Source organism: Molossus molossus, unplaced genomic scaffold (genome assembly GCF_014108415.1).
Source record: "Molossus molossus isolate mMolMol1 unplaced genomic scaffold, mMolMol1.p scaffold_m16_p_6, whole genome shotgun sequence".
NCBI lineage: Eukaryota > Metazoa > Chordata > Mammalia > Chiroptera > Molossidae > Molossus > Molossus molossus.
The window spans coordinates 105,941,564-105,951,486 of NW_023425399.1; the positions used below are offsets into that span (position 1 = coordinate 105,941,564).

At 52.4% G+C, this 9,923-nt stretch overlaps 1 non-coding gene across 1 annotated transcript; it reads right to left on the minus strand.

Moving 5' to 3' along the window:
• Positions 1-37: 37 nt before the first annotated feature.
• On the minus strand, positions 38-143 carry LOC118619388. Its single transcript, XR_004957170.1, has one exon. It is a non-coding gene; the product is annotated as a U6 spliceosomal RNA (small nuclear RNA).
• Between the last annotated feature and the right edge of the window lie 9,780 nt (positions 144-9,923).

Genomic DNA, 9,923 nt, shown 5'->3' on the forward strand with positions numbered 1-9,923 from the left:
ATCCCCACCCCCCGCCCTGTCTCCAGCTTTGTTGTCCAGAAATATGGAGCACTTCACGAATTTGCGTGTCATCCTTGCACAGGGCCATGCTGATCTTCTCTGTATCGTTCCAATTTTAGTGTATGTGCTGCCGAAGCAAGCACTGGGGTGTGTCTTTTGATTTCTAGTTATTTCGCTTTCTTACAAATTCTAAGACCTCTTTTGCCGGCAGGTCTTCTAACTCCCTATCTCCATCACCCCCAGCCCCTACCCCTTCCCTGGACTCAGTACCTCCCCCCATGCCTTCTCTGCAGTCTGTATTTACTTAGAAGATCCTTGCTTGTTCATCAGTTGAGATTATCAGGGGGACATGCCCTTCCCAATGTAACGAGCATTTAAACAAAACTCAGGCCTTTGAACTCCGACTCCAGTTAAAAAGTAACAGGCTGGAGATGGGATCAACAGGAGACAAATATTAGCTGTGGGGGCTGGAGAGACACAGCATTGGGAAATACCTATTGCTGGTGACATGAACAGAGCAATGGTCATACCTGTCTCGGGGGTCCAAGAACCCCAAAGACCCTATGACCTTGGGCCAGTCATCTTCTCTCTCTACGAGTTGAACATTGAAGCCACCAGCCCCACGGTTAGCTTTCAGAACCCCCTTGGTCTGGACAACTGCAATATTTTCTTGTCCACTGTCCTCTCCACTCCCCAGCCATGCAACACTTGGGAGCCTGCCTCCAGCGAAGCTCTGATCATATCACTCTACTTGCAAAGTGCCCATGACCTCCCATTGCACGCCTGCCTGGTGCTCGGGGCCATCTGAGGAACTGGGCAGTAGGACAGCAGGTCTCTGGGCAGTCACAGACAGCACAGTTTCTCAGTCTTCATCCTCCCCCTCATTGTGCAGGGTTCAATGCTATGGATCATTTCTTCTTCCTTGAAACTCTGTCTTTAATTTCCATGACATTCCATCCTCCTGGGATCTGGATATGCCCTTCCTCTCAAACTATTCCTACCAGGTATTTTCCTCCCCTAAATGTAGATGTTCCCCAATAATTTATTCTTGATATTCTCTCTCTCCCCCCACCCACCTATGGTTTGAAGTCATCACCTCCATGTGGGCAATGACCAAATCTACCTCTACCCTAACCTCCCCCAAAGTCCTCTACCCTCATGTCCAAAATCCTGCTGGACATTGTCATGGGATGTTCCTCAAGTCACTCCAACTCCAAATGTTCCAGTCTAGACTCACACGACCTTCAAACTTCTTCTTGTTTCTGAAGTCCTGGGAGTTGTACCCTGGTGTTTTCCAGGAGTTCACACTGGAACTTCATTCTTGACCTTTCGAATAGGGACAAAGTTCAGTGGTCTATCACTGATTCACTCACTCATTCAACAAAGATACAATAAGGGGCTTCCATGTACCACACACTTGTGGGGGCTATGAAAAGAGCAATTTAAAACAAAAACCCTTTCCATCAGGAAATATGTATTCTAGTGGAGGCAAACAAACAATGAGCATATAAATGAGTCAAATGTGTGTTACAGGTCCTGGCCACCAGGTAGCTCAGTTGGTCAAGTCCAACCTCTGGTCAAGGCACATACAAGAAGCAACCAATGAATGCATGAATAAGTGGAACAACAAATTCTCTCTCTCTCTCTCTCTCTCTCTCTCTCTCTCTCTCAATAAACTAAAAAATAAAAATGTAATGCATGTTACATTGAAGTTGATGAAGCCAAGGAAAGCAAGCAAGCAGAGGAAGGTAGTGGGAGGTGTAATCTAGACAGAATGGGTCAGGAGAAAGATCTCGGGGAAGGGAGTGAGCGAGCAAGTGCTATTTGGGGAAAAGCATTTGGGGATGGGAACAGCGAACACAGACGCCCTGTGCAGAACTGGGAAATGAAGCCAAGGCCCTTTTGACATTGAGTCATTCGCTAGACATCCAAGTGAAGAGGTCAAGTAGAAGTCTGAAGATGGAAGTCCAGGGAGAGGTCCAGGCTGGAGATATCGACCTAAGGGCCATCAGTGTGTCAATGGAACTTAAAGCTATGAGACTTCCAAGGACTGGAAGGTGAGACAGTCAGAAAACAAGGAACAGCCAGAGAGGTGGGAGGACAGCCAGGACCAGTGGTACCCCGGAGCCCGACAGGAGAGCTTATTTATTGAAGGCGGGGAGACTGCATGTGACAAATACTGCTGGCAGGGTCTGCAACATGAGGACTGAGAAGTGACCACTGCACTTGGCAATGACGAGATCACTGGTGATCTCCACGGGAGAGGTCTTGGAACTATGGAGGCAGATGCCAAACTAGTGCGGGCTCAGGGAAAAGGGGGGGCTGGGGGCAGTAGGAGCATCTTCACCAGCTAAGGCATCTGTATTCTATCTCCACGCCCACTCCCCTCCTCCTACTTGCCTCAGGAGCTTCTGCCCAAGTTATGACAATGGCTGCCTGCACACGTCCCGCCTGTCCCTGTCCCATTTCTCAGTCCAGTTTGCACGTAGCTAAGAGTGTAGCCCAGCTCTATGTGCTCAATTCCCCTTCAAACGTCCTTCAACTCTGCCAGTGTCCACCGATGGAAATCCAAGCTCCTTAGCCGGGCTCTCCAGCCCATTCACAATCACGATCCCAACTCAGTTTCCCTCCATGCCCCATATTCCCTCAAATAAACCACCCCACCCCCACCACGCCCCTCGCATCCATCTTGCCTTTGCTCACTCTGGTCTCTGTACTGGGAGTTACCGTCCCGTATGTCCAAATCCACCCTGAAATCAGAGTCCATCTCAGATGACACCTCATCCAGGAAGCCTGTCCTGATTCCCTCCCACCAAAAGAAGTTCCATGCCTCCTGTGAACTTACAGCACGTTGCCCCTTTCTGCCTCTTGTTGTGGTTTTTGTATAATTGTTCCTTCCTACACATCACCACGGCGACCTGGAAGCACAGGGTTACATCGATGCTCTCTGTGCCCCGGAGGCTCAGTGATGCTGGATTAAACGGAGCAGGTGCCTAGGGAGTGCGGAGAAGCTGCTGCGTATGGGGAGCTTGTCTGTGGATTTCAGTTTGGAGGATGCTCGTGGGCTCCTGCCTCTGTCCACTCCTGACTAATAATCAAACACTGGCCAGGTGATGAGCATCTTCCGTCTCATGACGCTGCCGAGGGACCCAGGAGACTGTGAGAGAGAACTAGGAGACAGCGAAAGATAACAAACTGCAGAAAACAGGCAAGCTGCCCGGCCCGCGTGCTTGGCCCCTGCAAACTCTCCTTGCTGCCTAAAAAGTAGCAGATGAACACACTGCCCTTTTCGCTCTGCCCTCATCCTTCCAGACCATTTTCAAGCCTCTTGGTATCAGCAACATGTTCGTTCTCACGAGAACGAACTAGCTATTTCCCTGGGGGCCTCCAGGCACCTGAGCCCCATTTGGCTAAGAGGCGGCACCGCACATGATTTCGGGTGGCTGCTCCATGATCTCCCGTGGGTGCTGACCAGGGGCACGGGGAGGGGCCTTTGTGTTTGGAACAGGAGGTGGGCCCGGAGGAGGTGGGCCCTGAGGAGGTGGGCTCACTCTGCCTTTTGGTGTGGGGCTGAGAAGCCACACGTGACAATCACAACCTCCATTGGGGATGGTCCCAGTCAGAAGGATGGCGAACTTTCAGGAACTTACAAATTAACTTCCCCAAGATTATAAAGGGGAGCAGCACCCAGGATATATGGAAACAAAAGTTGCCAAATGGTGATCAGTGGGCCGTATGTTGATGGCCCATGAACTTTATTTGGCCTTCCTAGAATTTTTTTTAATAAGAAAATTTTACCTAAAAGGCAAGCTTTCCAATTTCTCTTGAAAATTTTAGAAGACCTGGCATCAATCAGTGCCCAAGAATAGGGGCTACCCTCCTAGATGAGGCGCAAGCCTCCAGTTTGCCACACTCCCCTCTACTCCCTACTGCTCGCATGTGGCCCACTTCATGCATCTGCCTGGCCCATGTAGGCATCTGAGTCTGCAGCCTCTGCACATGATAATAGGCAACTTTGTTGGCGTATATTTGCCTTGAATTGTCTGATAACCAATGTGACTGTTCTCTCATTGTCACCATACATCCCAAGCGCCTGGAGGCGATTAATCGTGTACCCTGGGAGCTCAGTCTCTCAAAACTCTGTTTCTGCATCGTCATCCCCTCCTCTTCTGGGAGCTCAGCTGGTTGGGAGCTGTCGCGGCGTCTGTCCCAGCTTCCTGCCCTGGAGACCTTGCCTTTATCAAGCCTGGGAGAGGAGGGTTCACACCCCCACTTTTGATACTGCGTGGGCACAGCTTGATCTTGGGGAAGGAGAAGGGAAAGAGGATCCCAGGGTGAAGGCTTCAACCCGTCCCCCACATTTTGGAAATTTCTTTTATTAAAGACATTCCAAATGCCCCGGACATGCTCCCTCTTTTTCAAAACCCTGCTCAGATGAGGAGTGGAAGAGTCTAGCTGTTGCCAGCACGATCTTCCCAGGCCCTCCCCACCCCAGTGGGGAACAGGCTAGCCAATGGCAGGCCTGGTCCCAGGGAGGAGGCACCCAAGAGCCATAGGAAATTAATTTTACAAACCCTACCACGAGTGTCGAGTGTCATGGAGTGTCAGGGAATGTCACAAACAGTAAGAAGGATGGGGATAATTTTCTCTACAAGAAAGCGCTCATTCATTCAAGAAACACAGAGTGACTGTTACCTGCACCAGGCATCATGCTAGGTGCTGAGCCTGCAGAACGGAAGTCAGGGTCTTGGGCCCAGGGTTGCCACTCAGTGGAAGGCAGAGGAAACCCGGCAGAGCACAATGTGCTACAGGTCTACAGTCCCAAGTCTTTGGGCCAGGTGTATGCACTGGGAACGCAGACGTTTCTGTCTGTCTTGCATTTTAGAGAAGTGCTGAGTTCTATACCCCACATCTCACGTCACACAGCCAGTGGAGTCTGGGCCAGCACGCTGTCCTCGGACACAGCAGTGTGCACAGCGAGGCATATTAATACTCACACGAAGTGCAATGAAGAAACTCTGTAAACAACAGATCAGCTCAGGTTAGGTTTTGGCTACCAGATGAGGTTTTTGCCCCGAAGGAGATTGCTTCACATCTATAAAGAGTGGACTTTGGAATGGCAGGAAGGAGCATGTGTCCCTGCCCAGGGGTCCAGGTCTGTCAAAAAGTCGGGTGAAGAATTTTTCCTGGAGGAGCTGTCGCATGAGCTGAAACTCACAAGATCAGCTGGTCAGGACGAAGGAGAACTTTCCAGCAGCGCAGACAAACCATCTGCAAAGATTCAAGCAGCCCATGGGGCAACCAGGGCCAACCCGAGGGGAAGCAGGGTCCCGCTGCCTGGCGGGGAGGTGCAGGCACAGCAGGGACCAGGCAGTGCTGACCACCTATGTCAGATTCTCCTGGGGACATGTGATGAAAACCAAGAAGTCTGGGGCCCCCACCTAGAGCTACTCAGGAAATGAAACTCACACGCTCCATTTCAATAAGTTCTCCAGGAGATTCCTAGTTGGGTGGACATTTGAGAACCACTGGCTTAGTGCACTAAATCTAACGTGCTAGGTCGGTGCATTATTATTCCCATTTTGCAGATGGGGAGATCAAGGTACAGAGAGGATTTCAAAAGCTCATTCTAAGTCACAGAGCTTGTAAGAGATCGACCAGGGGATCTGGATTCAGAGTTTGTGCTGTGAACTCAAATGCCGCCTCTGCATTGGCTTAGGCCTCCCTCCCAAACCAGAGCTTCCCTCCACATACGGCCACAGCAAACCTGGGGTTCGGGTTACCTGGAGTGCCAAAGAGACGTCCCTGAAGGTGCCCTGCATGCACCCACCCCCAGGGGCCTGTGCACAGCAAGTCTCAAGGGAAAGGGGAGTTTTGGTCTTTCCCTCCTGGGCGCTGGAAGCCACACAGAGCAACCGACCAGTTGCGATAAGCCCGTTGGCCTTGGGGTCCAAAGCCCATATCGCTCTACTTTTTATCTGTGTTATTGAGATCTTTTCAATAGCTTCTGTTTGCGAAGATGGAGCTGGGCCGGGGTTGGAGTCGGCTGACCGGATGGTCAAGCCCGGCCAGCAGTTCGCCCTGTTCTGTGTCAATTCCAAAAGGCAGAGTTTGGAAACAAAGTCAACAGAGAGCTTGCCTTCATCTCCGCGCGGACTGCCGTTCCGCAGTGTTTGGACAGAGTTGGGCAATCTGGGCGGAGTGGGGTTAGGGGGAAAGTCAACTTTGACTTCTATGTCTCCGCAGTGGCTTTGGTTTCCACGTTCCTCTCAGCACACCTACAGCTCTCGTCGAAAAGAAAATCCCCAGGGTGGCATGATCCCCTCCCCACCCTCCATCCACCCACCACGGAATTATCGTGGGTGTAAAAGAATGTCGTGCAGCATTCTGCCTTCTCTCCTTAGACTGGATGTCTGTCATCACCGTGCAAACCGTCGCTAAGCAACCTTTCCTTGGTGGCCCCCGTGTTCTGCTCCAGGACAAGTGTTCTCCAGCTGAAGCCAATTTTGAGAGGCCTGGGATCACCTGCAAGGCTAGGAAAATGGCCAAATGCCAGGGGTAGGCATAGCAACCATCTACCAGGGGGAATTTTAAAAACGGGGAGGGAACATTAGAAAATGTTCTGCTCCAAACTCCTTGCTTTACAGATGAGGAAACTAAGGCTCAGAGAAGGCAGCTTCTAGCCTGAATTACCCAGTTAGCAAACAGTGGGCATACATCAGCCCACTCCCCGGCCCCCAGTTGGTTGGATTCTCCCCCCCCACCACACCCCCACTATTTGGCCTCTTATCTTTTGTCTTCAAACTTTGCAGTTCAGCTTTTTATTGATTCTTTCTGGAGCATCTTCTATGAGCCAAGTGATGGGCAGAACCTGGGGACAAACCAGTGACAAGACCTGTCCCTTCCTTCAAGGGACTCCCCATCAGACCCCTCGCCGATTCCTCCCTCTTTGCTCCCTCTTCAATAATGGCATGGAGTGTTCCCTCAGCCCCTGCCAATCAAAATCTCTGGGACCGAGATTTTGATTGGGACCGAGGTCCAGACTTTCACAGTTTCACAGTCTCCCCGAATGAATCAAATGATGTGGCCCAAGCTGAGAAGCGTGTTCATGGGCCACGATTCTACCTGGTGTGGCTCATCGGAGCCTGTGCCCCAGCTGCAGAGGGAAGAGTGGAGGTGTCTGGGCACTGTCGCAGCCGATCACACTTTCTCACCTGTCACCTGTGCGAAAGGAGGGCCGAACAGCCTCCCAGCAAGCCGCCGGGCCCTGAGTTCACTAACACAAAGAGAATGACTTCCCGCCATAAGCAACTCTAAAGGAAAAGAAACAAAGGGGTTGGGAGAGTAGCTGGAGTTTAGCGTGCCCAGGGCACAGAAGGCAGTGTCAGGTGAATGGAAACCGCTTTTCCTTAAAGGGACCCGAGTCAGGAGCCGGTCCCGCGTAACATGCCCTCAGAAAGGGCAGCTTTCTGCACCACCACAGAGAGGCTTCCCGCGGGCCAAAGGTACGAAATAAATTAGCAAAGAAAGGTGATTCTGGAAAGATCCTTGCTCTCCCCCGTATGCAGTCTGTCACTCCAATGACTCACGCACCTATGACAAGTGAGACTAAAAATATTTGAGCATGACATCTCCATCTATTAGTCATTTTGTCGCACATGGCTAGAAACTGGGTTTTCTAAAGGTTGCCGGGAATGAGCTGCCTCTGCAGCTGGATATTTCTGGCTTCTGAATCCAAGAAAGCGTGGGGGTTGCTCAGGTGGGCTCAGGTGGGTTCAGGTGGGCTCGGGGGGCTCGGGGGGCTCAGGTGGGCTCAGGAGGGCTCAGGGGGGCTCAGGGGGGCTCAGGGGGGCTGGGGGCCTCAGCCCAGTCAGGTATTCGTTGGTTTGTTAGCAGCAGCTGTAAGCTACGTGTTTGGACCATAGGGGTCAGGGTGGTGGAGCCTGCCCTTACCTCTCTCGTGTTTCCCTCGCCCCTCCCAGTGTGGCCTGGTCCTGAGATACGGGGACAGGAAGGAGGAGCCAGGCTGCAGTCCTCTCCTTTGCTGGTGGCCCGCCAGCTGCAAGGGGGTCCCTGGTCTCTGCTCCCATGAGGAGGGGTTCTGTGGGGACCGTGGAGGTCTCTGAGTGGGTGGTGCGTGAGACTTCCATGGGAGTGGCATTCAGCGTCACCCCGGGTCCTCTTCACTGGGCCCTGCCGGAGAAGGCACCTTCTCTCCTGCCGGTCCAGGCTGGGCGCTCTCCAGCCCTGCGCCTTTCTCCCCTGTGCCTTCCGTGACGGTCGGGGAGAGCTCGCGCGGGTCTTCTCGGTCGCCCCTGCGGCCCGGGGACCTGGGACGGAGGGCTGTCCTCTCCCTCCCAGACATAACACCTACAACCCGCAGGTCCCCCAGGCCTTGCTGGCACAGGTGCCAGGGCCACCAGCCTCTGTGCACGGGCACTGATGGAGGGCACCACAGGCTGTCTCCTCTCCCACATCCCAGGCCCCTGTCCATCCACTTAGCAAAAGCAACACACAGAACAGTGAGGAGAGGGACTCACCCAGAGGTGGGCGCGGGCCAAGGGGGAAGGGGCGTCGGCGCCAGCGAAGGGAAAACCACGTGTGACTCTCATGAGATAAACGTGCTCCTTCGACCTGACCGGCCACTGAAGAGGAGAGGCAACTGCCCAAGAAGGTGCTAGTGATTTAACCTCCTTCAAAACGGGAGGAAAAAAACAGGGGCCGCTGGAAAAGTGGAGGCTGGAGAAACTGTGTGTGCAGAACTTTGCTCTCACGCTCACGTGTAAAGTACTTCATCATACGCCGTCGCATTTAAACATCACGGCACCGAGGGAGAGGCTGTAGCTAGCCCACTTAAAGGATGAGGACGGCCCTGGCCAGTTTGGCTCAGCGGTTAGAGTGTCAGCCCGCGGACCAAGAGACTGTTCAGTTCCCGCTAAGGGCACGTATCTTGGGTGGCAGCCACTCGATGTGTTTTTCTCTCTCTCTCTCTCTCTTCCTCCCTCTCTGCCTCCCGCTCTATGTGAAGATAAATGCAGAAAATATGTCCTCAGGTGAGGATTAAAGAAAAGCAGATGAAGACAGTTGGGTCAGAAAGGTGCCTTAGTCATGTCACACAGCCAGTCTGTGGCATAGGGGTACCAGACTCAATCTTTTTCTTATTCTGAGTGTGGTTCTTCCTTCCACCCATGTGCCCCGAAGGGAGTAACAAGAGTCCTGTCAAAGCTGACTTTGTCCATGCCCCTGGGTGCCTCCTGCATATACAGTAAGCCCCTCCCCCACGCAGTGTCTGAACCTGTCAGCAGCTGCTGTGCACGCCCTTTCCTGTTTCAGCTTTGTAGGACCATGTTACTATAATGCCAACGCCAGGGAGTGATGTGGGAACCCTTACCAGGTTTGCTGGGGCTGCGATCGGTTAGTCCGCACCAAAGTGCTAGTGGATTCATGAGCGATGCTCTCAGCCAAGATACTGGAACCTTACCAGGGGCCTTTGGACAGGAAGCTTTAGGGGCCGTTCCCCAGATGTCCTTTCAGTCAAATAAGAACATCATTTCCTTCCCTCCCGTTTTTACTGCAACGCGAGCAGGTTGTCTGCGCCGCTGAGCGCCCTGCCTTCTTCGCGTGGTGAAACTCGGACAGTGTGCTAAGAGTTCGAAAGAGTCCATCTTAGACATTGTTTCCTTGGTGCGATAACATGTTTTCCCAGTATTTTAATGGCTTCAGATATTTTCCTCTACGAATAGACCTTGTTATCTGACCAGAGCCTTTCTAAGAGATGCCTGGTGTGCTTCTACTCTTTTGCTAGGTAAGCAATACGCCAGTTTTGCACACCTCTGTGGGATACATTCCTACAAGTAGAATTGTGTCCAAAGATATGGGAACCTGTCATTCTGATGGGTGTTCCCAAACTGCCCTGTAACTGG